The sequence below is a fragment of the Procambarus clarkii genome, chromosome 12 (assembly GCF_040958095.1).
Source record: "Procambarus clarkii isolate CNS0578487 chromosome 12, FALCON_Pclarkii_2.0, whole genome shotgun sequence".
NCBI lineage: Eukaryota > Metazoa > Arthropoda > Malacostraca > Decapoda > Cambaridae > Procambarus > Procambarus clarkii.
In genome coordinates, this window is record NC_091161.1 from 32456047 (window position 1) to 32473923 (window position 17877).

Consider the following 17877-nt stretch of genomic DNA (forward strand, 5'->3'; position numbering starts at 1 on the left):
AGAGGGTAAGATCATCAACATAGAGAGCTGAGAAAATGCCAGAGGGATGGGAGGAAAGAAGACCATTGAGGGTTACCAGGAAAATAGTAGTGCTCAGAGCACAACCTTGAGGTACACCGTATTGCCGAAAAGAGGCAGAGAGGTTCCCTTAGAATCTCATTCTAAGGGAACGACAAGAGAGGAAGATCTTGAGTTAGAGAGGGAGAGTGCCACGAAGCCCAAAAGAACAGAGTTGGAACAGAATGTTTTATCTCCAGGTGGTGTCATACGCCTTTTCCAGGTCAAAAAGGACTGCAACCACGAAGGTCTTCATAGCAAAGGTAGTACAAACATAGACCTTTAAGTTCAGGAGAACATTAGTCATGCAGCAACACTTGCGAAAGCCAAATTGAGAAGGAGAGAGGGGGTGATAGCATTCCAAGAACCATATCACTGACACTGACCATACATTTAAAGAGGTTGCAGACACTACTCGTTAAAGCAATGGAGCGAAAGTCCATTGACCACAGAGAACTAGGTTTTCAAATAGGAAGAAGAACCGCCTCAAGTCAGTCCTCGGGAACTGATAACTCCCAGACACTGTTATAAACATTCAGTAAATACTGAAATGTGTATGGAGGGAGATGTCAAAGTATTACATAATGAATATCATCTGAACCCGCCGCTGTAGAACCACAGAAGGCCAGGGCAGACTGGAGTTCTGAGAGAGAAAGGAGTGTTATAAAGAAGATGAAGAGGCGTTTGAAAATCTAAGTGACAAGATTCAAGAAGAGGCTTAAGAGTAAGGAAAGGAGGAAGATGAGAATCGGAGCTAACAGTTGAAAAGTGTGAACCCAGTTCGGTTTTGACCGAGACCGGATCTGCCACAATAGAACCACAGAGGTGAAGAACTGGCAAGACATCTGGAAAAAACTTACCCACTAACTTGCAGATTTCCTCCCAGATCAGGGGCAGAGGGGTGTTAGACATAATAGTGCAAATGAAAGATCTTCAACTCTCACTCTTAGTCGTACAGATGGCCCTACGGGCCACCACACTTGACTTCTGACGCAAAAGCAAAGAATCAGGCGTCCGTCAACAACGGTATTTCTTCTAGGCCGCACGCTTACAGAGGACAGCCTGAGCACAGGCTGCATTCCACCAGGTAACGCACTTCTGTGCACCCCGGGAGGTAGAGCGAGGAACAGAGCTGAGGGCAGCATCAAAAACTGTGTCATGAAAGGAGGAGGGGGGCTCGGGAAAAAGGAAAATCAGAGAGGTCGGAAAGAGTAACACAAAGGTAAAGAGGTTCCAAACAGCCTTGTCAAACTTCCACCTAGGGAAAGAGAGGGGAGGGTGAGAAGAAAAGAAAAGTGAGAAGGTTGGGGAAAAGGTCACTGTTATGTAGGTCATCAAGAACCTGCCAGTTGAAGTCCATATAAAGAGAAGATGAGCAGAAAGATCAATACAGGAAATGGTGGGAATCAACATGAGTGCGTTCACCAGAATTCACTAGTTATAAAGGAAGAGAAGTGAGCACAAATGGTTCAAGAAGGTGTCCCCGGGTGTTTGTCAGAATATCTCCCCAGAGGGTATGCTGACAGTTAAAATCATCCAAAAGGAGCACAGGCTCTGGTAAAGAGTCCAACAAGTGTTTAGGATCATGAAGAGAAAGCGTAAAATTTGAGGGGAGATAAACGGAACAGACTGCATACCATTTACTCACAAAGATACGGACCACAAAACACTGAATGGGTGACTGAAAAAGTTGAGGGATGAAGGGAATATCACGACAGATCAAGAGAGCAGTAGAGTTATGCGCAGTAAAAGCTGGAGGGAAAAAGAGAAAGTAATAACCACGCCAAGTAAGTTTTATTGTTTTCTTTTGGGAGGGAGTTCTTTGGTTGTTCTACCTCTTCCCCTCACTTCATTACACACACAAATTACAATAGCGTGATGCTTCAATGAACAAATCCACAAGGGCCGTGACGAGGATTCGAACCTACGTCAGAAGAGGTAGAAAGGCCTATTGACATAGCTAGAGTGCATGAGGGAGTTGTGTAAAGCCCTGGTTTGTGTCTCGGAGAGGCTGCAGGATTCAAGTAAGTTCAGTAAAACTTCTGGTTTCAACTCTTTTTACCATGTCGTAGCTCAGTCGATAAGGCAGCGTCTGGGATGATCTCAGACATAGGTTCAAATCCTCGTCATGGTCCTTGTGGATTTGTTCATTGATGCATCACGCTATTGTGATTTCTGTGTGTTTTTGACAATATTCAAATGACTCTTATGCTGTATGAATCCTAATGTGCTTTATTAGATTTGAATTTTGTGAAAAGTCTTTTTGACACATTGAACAGTGATATGGTTTCTCTCCTGTATGAATCCTCATGTGTTTTATTAGATATGATTTTTGTGAAAAGTCTTTTTGACATTCTGCACAGTGATATGGTTTGTCTCCTGTATGAATCCTCATGTGTTTTATTAGATTTGATTTAAGTGAAAAATCTTTTTGACATTCTGCACAGTGATATGGTTTCTCTCCTGTATGAATCCTCATGTGTTTTATTAGATATGATTTAAGTGAAAAATCTTTTTGACATTCTGCACAGTGATATGGTTTCTCTCCTGTATGAATCCTCATGTGTATTAGTAGAGATAATTTGTCTGAAAAGTCTTTTTGACACTCTGAACAGTGATATGGTTTCTCTCCTGTATGAATCCTCATGTGTGTTATTAGATGTGACTTTCGAGTCAAGTTTTTTTGACATACTGAACAGTGATATGGTTTCCTTTCTGTATGAATCCCAATGTGCCTTATTAGATTTGATTTAAGTGAAAAATCTTTTTGACATTCTGAACAGTGATATGGTTTCTCTCCTGTATGAATCCTCATGTGTGTTATTAGATGTGATTTTCGAGTCAAGTTTTTTTGACATACTGAACAGTGATATGGTTTCCTTTCTGTATGAATCCCAATGTGCCTTATTAGATGTGATTTTCGAGTAAAGTTTTTTTGACATTCTGAACAGTGATATGGTTTCTCTCCTGTATGAATCCTCATGTGTGATATTAGATTTGATTTAACTGAAAAATCTTTTTGACATTCTGAACAGTGATATGGTTTCTCTCCTGTATGAATCCTCATGTGTGATATTAGATTTGATTTAACTGAAAAATCTTTTTGACATTCTGAACAGTGATATGGTTTCTCTCCTGTATGAATCCTTGTGTGTGTGTTATTAGCCATAATTTATTTTTAAAGTCTTTCAGACACATTCTACAGTGATATGACTTTTCTCCTGAATGGTCACTTATATAAATTTTGATATTTTTGAAAGTAGTTTAGACAATGTATTTACTTTTTTTCTCTAAATGTTTTGTATGCTATTATGCGAGATGTTTTCATAATATAATTTTAAACATTCAACACTGATGACATTTTTCTTTTGAATAAATATTTGTACAGTTTTCTTGATTGTATAAACCTTTACAGCTATTTGATCCAAAAAGCAAGTATTATCTAATGAAATATTCTACATTTCATTAGTTAAGTCTTGTAGACAATTATTACTAGTATTTGTCTCCTTTATAAATTGTTGTGTTCTTTATAAATCTTAGTAATATATTTGATATATTTTAAATGCATGAGCTTTTATTTATTACTAAAGCAAATATTGTTAAGAGATGCCAAAAACACTTGGACTGTCGGATACATAAATAATTCAAGTAACTACATAGCAATCAGTATAGAGTAACCAGAATAGAGCACACAGGTTATAGTGTTAACTCTGTTCTCAACAGATGGCACTCAATATCAGATAAGCAATTGGAATAATCTAATTAAGTTTTGTAGGAATATAAAGTAATTTAATTACTTGTCAAAGACACAAGAGAATGGAAAAAAGTTACAATATGTAAACCACTGGTATTATTCATAAATAGTAAGATAATATTGTGCTTATTATATTATAAAATGTGCTAGACATAAAATATACTCTACAATATTTCCTGTGAATCAGCAAGTGTAAAAGCAAACATACAAATCTACGTCTCCACATGCGTTCACCAGCAGGAAAGTTAGTGTCCGTGTATAACTTTGTAAACATTACAAACAAATCCTGTGGCAATTTTTTTTTTTTTTAAGATTTAACAAAATGTCTTTGTATAGGAAAATTAAATATATTATAAATTTATTTATAATTATACTGATTTATCATACTGTACATATAGCAACAGCAGAGAGGGATGGTTTATTATAAATACAGCCACAGTATTAAGATGTTTCACTACAGAACCTTATTACAAATATGACCACAGAATTTGGGATGTCTTATTATAAATATAACCACAGAACTGAGGAATGTCTTATTGTAAATATAACCACAGAACTGAGGAATGTCTTATAATAAATATAACCAAAAAACTGAGGGATGTCTTATTATATATATAACCACAGAACAGAGGAATGTCTTATAATAAATATAACCAAAAAACTGAGGAATGTCTTATTAAAAATATGATCAGAGAATTGAGGGATGTTCTCTTATAAATATAACCACAGAACTGATGGATGTCTTATTATAAATATAACCACAGAGCTGATGGATGTCTTATTATAAATATAACCACAGAACTGATGGATGTCTTATTATAAATATAACCACAGAACTGATGGATGTCTTATTATAAATATAACCACAGAACTGAGGAATGTCTTATAATAAATATAACCACAGAGCTGATGGATGTCTTATTATAAATATAACCACAGAACTGATGGATGTCTTATTATAAATATAACCACAGAACTGATGGATGTCTTATTATAAATATAACCACAGAACTGATGGATGTCTTATTATAAATATAACCATAGCACAAGAGTCAAGTACAGTGGACCCTCATGTGGTTTGTCATTTGCAAACATATATGTATGTGATTTTTACAAGAACTTACTGATCCAATGTACCATGAACATTGTTATTTTTAAATCCCCAATACAGTCATGTAAATATGTGAATAAATAAATATATTCTGAGCATTAAGAACACTGATATATTATCTTATTTGGAGAGCCTTTTGAGCTTAAGAGCAAATTACCCAAGAAAAAAATCATAATTACTATACAGTATAAAGATTATTTTAATGCTTTCTCAACATTTACAATGGCTCACATAGGAGAAAAAGTATGAAATGTTTTAAAACTGAAAATATATATTAAACTTTTTTATATTAGAACCTGATAATAAAAATAATTAATTTGAAAATCTTAAAATGTATTCTTGCCAAACAATACTGTACCACATACACAATGAGCTAATAAATACCGAGATTTTTAAATTAATGATACACCAAATTTAATTTAAATACACATTTCCTTTGTTACCATAGTACATGAGATGTTAATAATGCATGACATATTGATAATATATGTAGTCATTCACATGAGTGTGCTGAAGACAGTCTTACCCATTTACATGTAGTATTTCTTACACCATAATGTGTTTCATAATGCTGCTGACAACATGTATGCAGTATATCTGACACTGTGTGTGGATGCTGACACTGCAGGTATTATTCAACACCACTGGGTCCTGGCACTGCATGTATTATTCAACACCACTGGGTCCTGGCACTGCAGGTATTATTCTTCTGGTGACCGTAGGAGCTGTGAAAGAAAAGATTGAGAGATTACCAAGTCGTTTATAGTCAACAAATACCAAATACAGAATCTTCGAAATCTAGTAAAGATTTCCCAAATAGGATTTTTTTTTTAATAATTCCAATACTATAATGGTTCTTTCTCCAAATAAAACAAAGATATACAGTATAGGTAAAATATATCAGCCAGCAGACTGCTGACAGGTACCAATCCCTGCGCACAGGAATCTTAGCAGATACAGTATATGGAAAATGGCAAACATAATTCCAATCTACAAAAATGGTATCCGAGAAGACCCTCTAAATTATAGACCCATATCATTAACAAGTATGGTAGTTAAAACATTAGAAAAAAATAGCTAACACCAAATGGGTTGATCCATTGTTAACACAACAATGGGTAGAACACCTGGAGAGTACAATAATGACAAAAATGGACAGACGGTATGGTTTTCGAACAGGAAGATCCTGTGTAACAAATCTACTTAGTTTTTATGAATCACAGAGATTCTACAGGAAAGAGATGGTTGGCCAACTGTCTATCTGAACCTAAAAGACCAGCATTGATGTAATGAAATGCCATTTTCTGGGTGAGACCAGAGGCTCCCTAGAGCTATCCGGGCTGATATGAGCGTATTAGACCGTGGCATCAGCCAAGTGAATGGAGTTCTTAGGCCTAACAGGGACCACAAACCAGAACCTAGGCCCCACCTCAGAGAGGCACGAGGAGCAATGGCCTATAGAAAGCCTCGTGAGGTTGGAAGCATTCTATGTCTGCCATCGACCGAGACAGGCACCCAAGAAAGGGTTTGTTTTGGGGGTACCTACCTATCTGGTTAAAAAATTGCTACTGAAAGCCAAACTGTTGAGAAGAACTCTCCAAACTAAACACTAACAAACGAGCATGATGTCACAACCATCTCCGTGCCGCTGTCAGTGCAGCTCCCACCTTCCGCAGAAGGGGGAATGGGGAGCTCCAGACCTCCCACACCAGCTATCATCCCCAAGTTCAGAGGCTGGATGTCAAAAACTGCGAAAAACCTCCGACCAGAGGAAGGGAGGGTTGCCGGGAAGACTCCGGGTCTAACCCAAAAAATGGTGTTTCATTACATTCAACGCTGGTTTTCTGGTGGAGCCCCTTTGGCTCCCTGGAGCTACTTAACCAAAGATAAAAACAAGAGGGACTTTCCCGGGAGGTGGTTGCCACTCGCTCCAGGGACACCATCCAAGCGCCCAGTTCCAAGAGAAGCCGGACCTGGGACAAAGAAGTCATCCGAAAGCAGGAGCAATAGACCCAGGGGTTCAGATTGAACAAGTCCAGAATGTACCGCATTGTCTGCACAGTCTCTTTTCAGAACCGGAAACAGGTGGGAAACCGACCTGAGGGATGAGGACTTCTGTCCACACCCAAGCAAACCCACTCCAAGGTGACCCAACAGAGAGAAAGCCTGCCCTGCCAGCTCTGAGCCCCCCGAAGAAGGAGGGGCCACCCAATGCCACTGCAAGCTGCATGAAGAGACTTGAAAAGCCGACAAATCGTGGGACCAGGCGCGAGCAAACTGCACGAACCTCTCCCTCCCAATTGCCTCGTCAATAGGATGACCAACAAAAGGGCCGAAGCCCCTTATGAAAAGCTGATAGATGAGCAGAGCGATTACCGCGCCAACCAGACGACGTCGGCCCGGAAGGCTGTTCCGACTCTGAAATTGGCACCACTGGCATACCACGATAAGAGCAACCTCGAGCCCTGGGCATGACCTTTTTGGTTAGAAACCCCACGGGCCCCCCCCCTAAGAACCAAAAAGTCCAACATGGGAGGACAACTAGAAACCTCCGTTTGCAGAAACTGCACCATCGCATACTGTGCAAAAAGAAAGAACAAAATGGGCAGAGAAAACCTAAGAGCCAGAGCTCAAGCGGATTCTAAGGATGGAGCAAGCACCGCCTGATGGCACCCAAAACGAGAAGCAAAAAACAGAGACTCTGCCTCCCTTAGGATTGGCACAAACAGCTTCAACAAGGCAGCTGACACCCGCACCACTGCGACCAATGCACCAGAACTAGGATCAGCAACCAACGCCTCCATGTCCTCCTTAAGCCAGTCTGAAGACAGCTTAAGAAGGGAAAAAAAATGCAAGACCGAAGCCTAATGGTCACGGATGAGTAAATCCTCAGCAACCAGGGCAGCCGAAAGGGAGGGAACCTGTACGCAAAGTTACACAGGCCGACATCCCAAAGAAGGGCAGGGACGAACAAACAAGCAGTGAAGCGTTCAATCTCGCCCCCCGGGTAAACCTGAACAACCATCAGGGCCTCTCGCCACTCAAGCATGTGGGACCGACAGAACGTATGCCATGCCGCCACTGAAAATATAGGCTATTCTGCCAAAGAGGATGACTCCAGAACCTCGTAACGCACCCAGTAAGGAAAGGAAAAACCAATCACAAATGAGGCAGGATCCATTATTGAGGCACAATCCAGGTCATGCAGGAGATGGCCTCGAGCCGCAATGGCCTCCCACACCTAATGGGGCGCGATGCGGGAGGCCGAAAACCTCTGGAAGTGAGGGACAGAAGTACCAGAGGGATCCCGGGAAGGGGTTGATGCTATATCAAAATCGTATAGGGAGGGAGGGGATAAGAAAACCCCACCCCCCTGCAACAACAAACCTCGCTCATAGGGTACCAACACCCAAGCGGGGTCAAATGGAGCCCAAGCCCCCCATGTCAACCCCTCCCTTGCCTCGGGAACCTCCACATTAGGACTCGGGGCAGAGTCGTCCTGCAAACCCTGTGCCTCAAGAAATAAGACAGAGTCCACCGGAAAAGTTGGAACAAACAGGGCCAATTGGTCACACCCAGAAGCACCAGCTGGAGAAAAAGGCTCGAATGCCTCCGTCATCACACCAGAAGGAGCATCCCCTGAACTGCTCGAATCTCACCACCAACTAAACCCTGAACCGACTCTGAAACCCTTAGACACTTCAGAACTGGGTGCAGAGGGTCGAGGAACAGCAGGGGAAGGACAAGGGAGGCATGGACGAAACAAAGTTGAGGCGATAACAACCCCAAGTTCGAGTCCCTATATGCAAAACCGGGCAGGCTCAGGGCATCCGGGTTAGTAACCAACCCAGCGCACTGCAGCAACCTAAATCACACATGCAACACCAAAGCTGCCTGCACCCGAGTATCAAGATCAGTGGATTGGATGAACTGGAGTACAAGCAAGGAACACCACTCGCAGGACTCCGGGTCAAAGGTGTTACAGACCCAACAGGCAGCATGAGGGAGGCACAAATTGGTGATTGTCACCCTGAAACAAGGGGACAGAGCTACCCTCAAACTCACACGAAGTGAGATGGGACCCAGAGGATGCATCCATCGGACCACAGAGCCCTAAAGGGGATTTCCAGGGCCCTTAGATGCTCTGCTAAGGGAAGCCCAGGCAAGATACTGATAACCGGCACCCCAAACTATCCAGCGAACTACTAACAGTTGAACCCTCGGGACGTGTACACTCACAGGGACCTAGTAGGACCACCAATTTATATAGAAGGGGTACCAACACCAAGGGGCAGACCCCCACCAGGCAGGAAACAAAAATAAAAGAAAACTCCCGCATGAGGGACAACGACCCAGGTGGAACATAGCCGATCGCTATAATCTGGTGAAAACTAGCTGCACAGTACCTTGTGCCCCTACCAGTGACAAAACAAGTGGTGCAAGAAACACCCCAGCTGACACCAAGGGCGGGCAATTACCGAGAAGCAAAAGATTCCACAGAGGCAGACCCCAAGCGACTTGTGGAAGATAACCCCAAGCCACAAGGGCAATACCTACTGGGCACCTAGGGAAAGGAACCCTAGGCATATGCAGCCCCGAGTACTTGTGAAATTACTCCTGGTTAACACACCACCACAGGACAGGACCACACCACAAGGCACAGCACTGTTAATGACTTGAGCACGATCAGGGCATTAGTCAATGGAGTTCAGCCTACCGGGGACCACAAACCAGAACCTGGCCCCCTCAGAGAGGTACAGGGAGGAATGGCCCTGGAAAACACCCCATGGTTGGGGTTTTTCCTTATCTGCCATCCAATAGAGTTAGGCACCCAGAGAAGTAGGCATAACAAAACAGACCCCACATGGTAAGAAAACTGCAACCAAAAACCGGAGAGGCAAAACACCCAACCAGTCCCAAGTTAACAAGGGAAACCAGCAAACATCACACTTTGCCGTCGCACCACTCGTAAGCACAGCCATCCCCTCCCCGCTAGGGTGATGGGGGAGCCCCGGACCCCTTGTGCCGGCTACCTAGCAATCCAGTTCGGAAGCTAAGCATCCAAACAATGCTAAAAAAAAAGTCGGCAGGAGGGAGGGAGGGAGGGTGACTGGGAGCCTCCAGGGATCCCTGAGAACTTTTCGACCTCCAAAAGCACTGCGCCCGAATATTGACCCAAGAAATGGCAAACACGGCAGCCAAAGCAGCAAACTTCCTAGCGTCATGGGTGTGCGGACAGATAGCAGGTTGGCTAGACTTAACCACCATGCTGTACGGCCATAATAAATGACAATTCTGTGGTGCGCCGAAAATAAATTCTGTGCAAAAAATTATTTTCTCTTATATTGTTAAATTGTAGCCTCTGATCATGGTAAAATAAAATTAAATATTGTATGTGACATACTATAGCCATGATGGAGCTGAGAACTTGAGCAAATTATGGGCGCTGAGCGATGAAGCCCTCAGGGTCACTAGCAGACGCCTCCTCACTCCCTCTTTCACCAACACCTCACTCGGCAACAATCCTTCTCCCAACATACAGTGGTACCTCGGAATGTGATTGTCCCTGTATGCGAGTTTTTCGGAAGACGAGCAGGATTTACTCCAAAAATATGTCTCGGAAGGCGAGGGTTACCTCGGAACGCGAGTTTGTTGATATGTGTACAGGCCGACTGGCGCGTGGTGGCATGACGATCGCGCCTCAGTTTACCAGTGTCTCGTGTCCAGTGACTACCCCACCTGAATTCTTCACAAGGATTTACAGTTTTTTATTGGTTTTTTGGCCATTTGAGCATAAAAGTTGTCATTATATATCTTGCCATGGGTCTCAAGAAAGCCATTGGAAAGGTTCTACCTAAGAAAATAGCTGTGAGTAGAGGCAGTAGAGGATGTCCCTTCTTGATTAAGAAAATGTGTGAAGTATGGGAAGAACTACAAAGTTTTGTTGAAAAAACTCACCCAGATAAAGCTGTAGCAGGCCGTTGCATTGACCTTTTAAATGATAATGTGATGTCTTACTACAGACAAGTGTTAAAATGTAGGGAAAAACAAGTGTCATTAGACAAATTCTTAGTAAAACAAGCAAGTCCTAGTGGTATGCAGGCAAAATGTGCCAGAGTGTGCATATCAGTGAAGTCCTCACTGCCTGATGTGATAATGGAAGGGGACTCCCCTTCCAAACAGTAACTCCTCTCTTCCTCCCACCTCCTCACCATCTTCCATACGCCTACAGCATTCAACAGCAAGGCAAGTAATAACTTGAACATAGTTTTGTAGGTTTATTTAGATGAATTAGGTATAAACATTTAATTTGATGTGGGGTTTTTGGGGTAGTCAGGAACGGATTAATTCATTTCCCTTTATTTCTTATGGGAAAATTAGCTTCGGAATGCGAGTTTTCGGAATACGAGGCGTCTCCAGGAACCAATTAAACTCTTAAACTGAGGTATGCCTGTACTCCTTTTGCTGTTATTACACTATATACACACATCATATACAGAATAAGAATCTACATTTGTTTTCACCATAGCGAACCACTAAGCTGGTATGCTGAGTCCAGACAATAACAGGTTGCCACACAGAATTAGCAGACGATGCTACCTCCCTCCCTCCAACACCAAGATTACTCCTCCCACCATACTGCAAACAGGGCTAATTATCACCACAATCCTATTATCAGAATCCTGGTCACTAAATCCTGTAAATTAATAATTTTCCACAAGTTTATTCTGTAAAGGAACATGAGAAGTCATTTCAAGATTCTAAGATGGACCAAACAATGGTAGGGTGCTGTGGCTACCTGCATAGTGCTGTGAACATCTTGAACAGAACATGTGAACATAAGAATAACGGTAATTGCAGAAGGCCTATTGGCCCATATGAGGCAGCTCCTATTTATAACCTCCCACTCATATACATGTCCAACCTATCCCACAACAGCATTGTGTTCACTGATATCTGGAAATTGTACACAGTCTTTATCACAGTCAGGCTCCTCTCTAATACTATCATGGCTAAATAATACCAGTTACATATATGTTTTGACAATTTTAGACGATGCCGTGGTCACAAGCTGAACAGCGATGCTGTTAGCTCATGCTGTACTCACCTAATTGTGCTTGCAGGGGTCGAGCTCTGGCTCTTTGGTCCCGCCTCTCAACCGTCAATCAACAGGTGTACAGGTTCCTGAGCCTATTGGGCTCTATCATATCTACACTTGAAACTGTGTATGGAGTCAGCCTCCACCACCACTTCCTAATGCATTCCATTTATCAACCATTCTGACACTAAAAATGTTCTAATATCTCTGTGGCTCATTTGGGCACTTAGTTTCCACCTGTGTCCCCTAGTGCGTGTGTCCCTTGTGTTAAATACCCTGTCTTTATCTACCCTATCAATTCCCTTGAGAATCTTGAATGTGGTGATCATGTCCCCCCTAACTCTTGTGTCTTCCAGCGAAGTGAGGTTTAATTCCCATAGCCTCTACTCGTAGCTTATACCTCTCGGCTTGGGTACTAGTCTGGTGGCAAACTGTGTGCCATCCTTGGTTGATAACTCAATACTGAGGCTCTCACACTTTAAGAATGTTGCCAACGATTTTCTTTAAAAATGAGGTCTGTTTAAAGGAGTCCTGAGACACAGGATGTGAGCCTCGTATACCTGCAGAAGTATTGAATCGCTCCCTATACCTAAGATCGCCACTCTGCGCACCCCCTGGTTGATACCTGGTTGATGGAGTTCTGGGAGTTCTACTCCCAAAGCCCGGCCCGAGGCCAGGCTTGACTTGTGAGAGTTTGGTCCACTAAGCTGTTGCTTGGAGCGGCCCGCAGGCCCACATACCCACCACAGCCCGGTTGGTCCGGCACTCCTTGGAGGAATAAATCTAGTTTCCTCTTGAAGATGTCCGCGGTTGTTCCGGCAATATTTCTTATGCTTGCTCGGGAGGGTGTTGAACAACCGTGGACCTCTGATGTTTATACAGTGTTCTTTGATTGTGTCTATGGCACCTCTGCTCTTCACTGGTTCTATTCTGCATTTTCTTCCATATCGTTCACTCCAGTATGTTGTCATTTTACTGTGTAGATTTGGTACTTGGCCCTCCAGTATCTTCCAGGTGTATATTATTTGATATCTCTCTCCTCTTCTTTCTAGTGAGTACATTTGGAGGGCTTTGAGACGATCCCAATAATTTAGGTGCTTTATTGCGTCTATGCGTGCCGTATATGTTCTCTGTATTCCCTCTATTTCAACAATCTCTCCTGCTCTGAAGGGGGAAAGTGAGTACTGAGCAGTACTCAAGACGGGACAACACAAGTGACTTGAAGAGTACAACCATTGTGAAGGGATCCCTGGATTTGAAAGTTCTCGTAATCCATCCAATCATTTTTCTGGCTGTAGCAATATTTGCTTGGTTATGCTCCCTAAACATTATGTCGTCAGACATCATTATTCCCAAATCCTTTACATGTTGTTTTCCTACTATGAGTACATTTGATTGAGTTCTATACCCTGTATTATGTTTAACTCTCAAACCGTGCATATCATATATAAATGATATCAGTGACAAAACCGAAACCGCGCACATCATTTATATAAGATTTCGTGTCTAGCACTATAATTTAAACGCCACGTCTGGGATAAGGGCAGCTATAGTACAGCCACAACCGACAGTTGCCAGATGCCACCTAGAAAAAAAATCCAGGCCAACATTCTTGGGTGTTACAGCGTCAGTATTGAGCAAGCCTCCAAGGCTGGTGCACGCAGCATGAGCTCACAACACCGCTGTCCAGCTTGTGACCACAGCATCGCCTACAAATACCATAATATAAATGATACTGCTATTATTTAGCAGCGATAGTATTACTGAAGCCCCCCTAACTGTGATAAAACTGACCAGGATTCTGATACTAGCAGGATTGTGGTGATATTTAGCGCTGTGCTCCACGGAGGAAGGAGTAGGGCTGTGGGAGGGAGGGTTGTGGCGTCGTTTTCTGACTGTGTGGGGCCACCATTTATTGACTGCACTCACCATACCAGCTTAGTGGTTCGCCATGGTGAACACAAATGTAGATACTTATATATAACGTGTGTATAGAGTGAGATAACAGCGAGAGGAGTAGGTTGGGAGCCGCCATTTTGGTGAGGGAGGAGCGTCGTCTGCACAACTTGGCATGGTGTTTACTGATGGCCACTATGGTCTTTGGGCACCATACCAGCTTATTTGTTCAGGTATGGTGAATAAAACAGGTAGATACTTATATATAATGTGTGTATATATAGCGTAATAACACCACAAACAATATTGTTGGAGGACAAACATTAGTGCGTCTGGCCTTGAGGGCGGCCGCCGATCAGCTGACTGTGTGAGTAGCTACATGTTATGGCCTTTACTCACCATACAAGCTTAGATGTACAGTTATGGTGAACAAAGCATGTAAATACGTATATATAACGTCTGTGTATAGTGAATAAATACAAAAGAGTATTGTGGGAGGTGAATGAGGGTGAGTGAGGTGGTGTTGAGGGAGGGAGTGGCAGTGAGTGGCTCGCTGGTGTTTGGCGGTCACTCCTCGTTGCTTTTTGACTCACAAGACCAACGTAGTAGTTCGTTATGGTGTACAAAACATGCAAATACTTATATATAACCTGTGTATATAGTGTAACAACAGCAAAACTATTTGTTTATTGTTTTATGAACATATTAATTGAATCACTAATATGCACACCATAATTTTGAGTACAGCGATGGTTCACACATTTTATAATATAAATATACCACAATTCACTGTATGGAATAATATTACCGCAAAAAAACTAAGAAAAAATCAATCAGAGACATTGAAATAATTAGGTAATAATATATTTGTGGCAACTGCCGTCTGACAGCTTGGGCGGAGTAGACCTCGTCTGGCGAAGGCTCTGCCAACGCCCCTTTTTTGCCACACTTCCCTACCCTATTGCAGCTAAAATATGCCACCTAGGATTTTTTTGTTATTTTTTCCGTGATCAGGGAACACAAATGAACACTTCTATAAGACGAAAGAATTTTTTGCAATTTTTTTTTTTTGTTGCGCCTGTGGGTGTGAATTCCATTTGGACCCCTAGCGGTTTGAGGGTTAAGGTCCTCATTTTTACCGTACCTGAGTACCTGGAATTTATCACTGTTAAACATCATGTTATTTTCTGATGCCCAGTCAAAAACTTTATTAATATCCGCTTGAAGTTTTTCAATGTCTTCAGCCGAGGTAATTTTCATACTGATTTTTGTGTCATCTGCAAAGGATGATACGAAGCTGTGACTTGTATTTTTGTCTATATCCAATAGGAGAATAAGGAAAAGCAGTGGTGCAAGGACTGTACCCTGAGGTACAGAGCTTTTAACTGCACTTGGACTAGATTTTATATGGTTGACTGTTACTCGCCGAGTCCTGTTTGACAGAAAACTGAGTATCCAGCGTCCTACTTTACCAGTTATTCCCATTGACTTCATTTTGTGTGCTATCACGCCATGGTCACATTTATCGAAAGCCTTTGCCAAGTCCGTGTATATCACATCAGCATTCTATTTTTCCTCTAATGCCTCTGACTTTGTCGTAGTGCTCAAGTAGGTGTGTTTACTAGTTGTGTTGTGTGTGAGGTGTGAGAGGCACGATCTTCCCGCTCGAAATCCATGTTGGCCTGGGTTGTGAAGGTCATTGGTCTCCATGAAATTGGTGACTTGAATCCTAATCACTCTCTCAAATACTTTTATTATGTGCGATGTTAGCGCAACTGGTCTATAATTCTTTGCCAATGCTTTGCTCCCTCCCTTGTGTAGAGGGGCTATGTCTGCTACTTTAAGTGCATCTGGTATCTCCCCTGTGTCCAAGCTCTTCCTCCACACTATACTGAGTGCCTGTGCTACCGGCACTTTGCATTTCTTTATAAATATTGAATTCCATGAGTCTGGACCTGGGGCTGAGTGCATGGGCATGTTTTCAATTTCTCTTTCAAAATTTAGTGCGCTCGTGTTGATATCAGTTATATTTACAGGGGTTTGAATACCCCGCATAAAGAAATTGTCTGGATAGTCTGACTGAGCGCAGGAAAAGAGGCCTGCCTTGCCAGCCCCGAACCCCCCCCCCCCCCCCCCAATGAAGAATGCCAATGAAGGCCGCAAGAAACGACCCAAAAAGCGCACAAATTGAGAGACCAGGCGTGAGTGAACAGAGCAAGCCTCCCACCCCATCGCCCCTTCAATGGGGCGAACTACGAAAGGGCCGACGCTCCTTACGAGAACCCGACCTGCGCACAGAGTGAGCACCGCGCCTACCAGGCGCAGGCGGGACCAAAGGTAGCACCGGATCTGAAAGTGGCACCTGTGGCCCACCTCGACGAGCAGAACCACGGGCCCTGGCATGACCCCTCCGTGAGGAACTCGCCCAGGACCCCCAGAGAACCAACAAGTCAGATGGGGAACCCATCCAGGGGCCAGATTCACAAAGGAACTTACATATGTTTTTCCTTCTTAGCGCCTTCGTGGCGGCTACGTCGGTATTCAGGCAGGTACACTAAGAAGGAAGACCTTCATAATGTTGACCAGACCACACACTAGAAATTGAAGGGACGACGACGTTTCGGTCCGTCCTGGACCATTCTCAAGTCGATTGTGAATACATTCACAATCGACTTGAGAATGGTCCAGGACGGACCGAAACGTCGTCGTCCCTTCAATTTCTAGTGTGTGGTCTGGTCAACATACTTCAGCCACGTTATTGTGACTCATCGCCTGCAAAACCTTCATAAGTTTGCTTCGTCAGCTAAGTCAACCACTCGTAACTTTACGTAAACTGGATACAAGTAAATTTTTCTCTACTACACAACACAAGGATCGATTGTAATGTAAACAAAAAGATTATTAGTTGATGAATCTCGTGAAGTGGAGTCCTTCGTGTTAGTTATATATGCATTCTCTGCTTGAAACTTATAGTAAATATGTCTATTATGATAATAGAATTAGTTTCATAATAGAAAGATATTATACCAGTAGTTATTAAGTAAATAAACACTGATGAACATGAAATATGAGAACAGGTGATGATCCCTGCCTGATGGGAGCATTTACTATCACCAAGTTCACCTAGTAATAAGTATAGATGGGTATGTATAGCTAAGGTACACCCCCTATTTTTAATTTATATTGTTTGGTTTTATTTTGAAATTTAATCTGGGTGCGACAAAATAAAAATATGCTGCACAAATGATGTTAGGTAAGGAGAAAGGTAAAAACTTCAAAACTTTTCTCATTGAAACCTAAAGCTATAATTATGACTATATGGACTATTAAAAAAGAGAGAGGGAAGTAGGGGTCCAAGACCTTCCTGTTACACAACTTGGGTGTGGAACAAGTAATTATCAAAAGAAGGTACCATGCCGGGAAGGCTATGTAGCAGTAAGGCAGCGAGGTGAGGCAGCTACTTATTTGAGGAATGCTTATTTTATTTATCTTATAAGCTGAGGCAGTTTATTTTATTTGAGGAATACTCAGCTGATTCCTTTACATTTAGCATGGAACAAATTTGTGTCCAAGACCTCTTCCTGTTACACAATTTGGCTGTGTGTAACCAAACTAGAAGTGTTCTACAAATCAAGGGACCCAGAATGTGGAATGACCTCCCGAAATCATGTCAATGGCTGTACCTCTCTCAGCCAATTTAGGAGTAAAACCAAGTACTACCTAATTAACTCCATGTAACTTACCTTACCCCCTAAATGTGAACCCATGTCTTGCTATTTTTTGAACAATGCTGTTTGTTCACCAACGTGTACAATTGCTGATTTCTACTATGTTCCCCCCATTTTTTGTATTTTTTATTCCTTCTTTCAACACAATTTATACCTAATTCCAATTACTATTAAGTTTTAGTTTAAGTGTTTTTTCCCCCCCACACCTTGCCCGAAATGCTATGAGTATTAG

The 17877-nt window shown here is 42.4% G+C and overlaps 1 long non-coding RNA gene across 1 annotated transcript in view; it reads right to left on the reverse strand.

Annotated features, from left to right (window-relative positions):
• Positions 1-1832: 1832 nt before the first annotated feature.
• LOC138363898 (uncharacterized) overlaps positions 1833-17877 on the reverse strand; it is a 71545-nt gene continuing 55500 nt past the window's right edge. The window contains exon 4 of the long non-coding RNA XR_011228239.1: positions 1833-5647. This is a non-coding gene — a long non-coding RNA (uncharacterized lncRNA). The remainder of the gene's footprint in view (positions 5648-17877) is intronic.